Below are 3,627 nucleotides of genomic sequence, written 5' to 3' on the forward strand. Positions count from 1 at the left end.
ATAACGTAGTGCATCTGAGACTTAGAGTTTAAGCAAGACTTTGTTCCTTATTTCCTTGTGTCTTTCATTATGCCCATGACTCCTTTAATTTCAGGATTCAGAGTCTAGACATAATTTTTATCTTTTTATTCTTCAGTCCTTTATTATCTTACTAAAACATCAAAAGTGAAAAAAAATCACAAGTCTTTCTCCAACAAATAATCTTTAGCTTTAAGAATTACATGAGAAATTATCTACATGTCATCATAACCACAACATGAGATTTGGATGATATAACCTATGGTATATTTTGGGAATCTAATTTTAGCTTAGAACATTCAACGTTTCAAAATACAGAGGTTCTAAAAAAATTTTTTAATACCAAATATATAAAATATTATTAGTATTTAGTTAAATTTGGTAAATTTTAGCCTTATAAAGCAGCATGTAGAAAGATAAATCAATCCATCATTCTAAAATCTTTATTAAAAATAAAAGAAGGGAGGAAGCAAAAAAAAATAATGGATACTAAAATAATTTTCTCAATTGTATCTCTATTGTTCATAAATTTCTCTCTTGTTCAAGCACATCCAGCTGTTTTTGATATAACAAAATTTGGTGCAGCACCTGATGGAAAAGCAGATGCAAGTCAGGTATAAACATATAATTCACCCATGAATATTAGGATATTAGCTAAACTTAAAATTCTTACCTTTCTCTTTCCTTTATCTTTTAGGCTATAGCGGATGCTTGGAAAGAGGCTTGCGCAGCAGCAGGATCTAGCAAAATATTGATTCCAGCAGGGAAATTCTTGGCAGGTATAGTGAATGTTACAGGTCCTTGCAAAGGGGCAATAGAGGTAGAAGTTCAGGGAACCGTGCAAGCCCCACCAGAGCTTGCAGGGAGGATGGTTGGTTTAATTTTAACCATATTGATCAATTCACACTATCTGGAAAAGGAACTTTAGATGGTCAAGGACAAGTTGCATGGAAAGGAGTATCTTATGACAAAGATCCAAAAAATTGCAAGAAACATCCTATGGTACTTTTTTTTTAGTTTACATGATATTACAAAATGTTACTAATTTAAATTTACCATAAATTGTAATTACGTACCAAAACTTTTCTAAAATGCTTTTATTGCTTTACATTTTTCATCAGAATATAAGGTTTAACTTCATTACCAAAGGCTTAGTTCGTGACATAACGTCTCTTAATAGCAAGTACTTTCACGTCAATGTATTGGGATGTGACGACTTCACATTTGAAGGCTTCAAAGTCAGTACACCTGAAGGTAGCCTTAATACGGATGGAATTCATATTGGGCGATCAAAGGGAGTGACTATATCTAATGCCAAAATAGGCACGGGTGATGATTGTATCTCTATTGGTGATGGAACCGAACATCTAAAAATCACAAAAGTGGCATGTGGACCTGGCCATGGCATCAGCATAGGGAGCTTGGGGAAGTATGAGAATGAAGATCCTGTTTCCGGAATTACTGTTTCCGATTGCACCCTCACCGGTACAACTAATGGTGTTAGAATTAAAACTTGGCCTGCAATGTTTCCTAATACTGCAACTAATATTCATTTCCAAGATATTACTATGGAAAATGTCTCTAATCCGATTATTGTAGATCAAATGTATTGTCCATGGAACAAATGCAATAAAAAGGTGATAACTGTTCCAAAACAATATATTATTATATGATAATTACTTATTGTTTGTATAAATAATTATTTCTTCTCTCTTTTTTTTCCAGGAACCATCTAAAGTGAAGATTAGTGATGTTAGCTTCAAAAACATAAAGAAAACTTCTGCAACTGCTCTTACCGTTCAACTTATATGCAGCAGTGGAGTCCCATGTGAAAAAGTGGAACTTGCGACCATTGACTTGACATTTAGTGGTCCTGAAGGCCCAGCAAAATCTGAATGCATTGATGTTAAGCCAACAATTGTAGGGAAGATTCCAGAGGGATGCAAATAGAAAATCACATCTACTGTTACATATTTTTTTGTAGTTAATTATATATAGAGGAACATTAAGTGCTCTCCTACTATTAATATCCGACAATTATTGAGAAAAAAATTATTTATTATTTTTTTAATCATATCTTGTTGTTACAATTTTTTAACTGATAAAAAAAAGAAATCAAATATTGCTATTTTTTTAAAAAAAAAGTTGCTAATATATTTTATTATGCGGTATTCTATTTTACATAGCAAAATTATGATTAATTTTATCCGTTGTTTGAAGCTAATAATATAACCCATTATCATATATGGTGTTGATGCTAATTTAAATAAAATTAGTAGTTCAAAATAAAATAGAAAGTTTATTACTTATTAAATTCTGTTTTAAAAGTTTTAAGTAGAATTTTTATGAGGAAGAAATTATTTAAAGGGTTTAATTTTAACTTATTTTTAACTAATAGTCAATTACAAAAGGAGAATAATCAACGGAAATAGGGTAGCATGCACTTAGGCTAAATTGTGAATGGTTGAGTTGAGTGAATTTTGAGAAAGAGGAAAAATAATTAGTGGCTGTAAATTGTTTTTTATTTTATAGTTGACATATGTTGAATACGTTATTTTACAGAAAATTACACTTACACTACTATATTATTTCATATTAGAAATAAGTTCAATTAAGTCTATATACTTTTCCTCAAGACCAAATAAGCGCAATTCAAAATTTAGGACCAATTAAGTCCTTGTATTTTTGTTGCGGGCCAAATAAGTCCTAACAATATAATATAATATTATGTTTTAATAATAAAATATTTTTTTATAATTTAAAAAATATTAAACTTAGTTTTTTTAGTTACCATAAAATTTAAAAAATATTAAGACATAATAAATAAGTTTTAAAATTAAAAAAAATGAAGTTTTATCATATAAAAAATATTATTATTAAAAAAATATTTTGATATTAAAAAATAATATTATATTAAATGATGGTTTATGTGATCTTTGAATAATAGTACAGTGACTCAATTGACCTAAAATTTAAATTTGACTTATTTGGTTCTCGTAAAAGTATAAAGACTTAATTGAGCTTATATCCGTTTCATATTTGCCCATTAAATACTTTAAATACTTGAAATATAATTGTAATCTATTGAATTCTTAATCTTACAAAAACTGCAAAAATTAAATATAAATTAACCATATAATGGATTATTTATAAAAAGAAGTCAGAAATAGTTTCACTTATTATTAACTGTACTTGAAAATTAGCTAATTGGACTACAAATTTTCATTAAAATGATAACAACATATTCTTCTAACTTTATCAACATATAAAAATTTATAACACTGTTAGCAAGAATTATTGCACAACCAACAAAATGTATGATCAATTTTTACCTTTTTTTTTAATAAACCATCAATAATATGACTAATTTGTGTTTAATTATTATCATTTTTATAAGTTTAAGTGTTGAATAGATTGCAATTTTAGTGAAGGTATTCAATAAGTTAATCTCAATTAGTATAGAGATATAAGTGTATATTGAGATATAAAGGGACAATGTTTGTTCATATGTCTTTTATGATATATAGAAAAGAAATATTCTCTGTATTGAAGTGGAAAAATAGACTAAAAATATATATTTTTTCTACAAAATTAAATAATACTATATTA

General features: G+C 27.7%; 1 pseudogene; it reads left to right on the top strand.

The window, feature by feature from the left end:
• The first annotated feature begins 500 nt into the window (after positions 1-500).
• LOC110607824 lies at positions 501-1,968 on the top strand (annotated as a pseudogene).
• The last annotated feature ends 1,659 nt before the right edge of the window (positions 1,969-3,627 follow it).

The sequence above is a fragment of the Manihot esculenta genome, chromosome 9 (assembly GCF_001659605.2).
Source record: "Manihot esculenta cultivar AM560-2 chromosome 9, M.esculenta_v8, whole genome shotgun sequence".
NCBI lineage: Eukaryota > Viridiplantae > Streptophyta > Magnoliopsida > Malpighiales > Euphorbiaceae > Manihot > Manihot esculenta.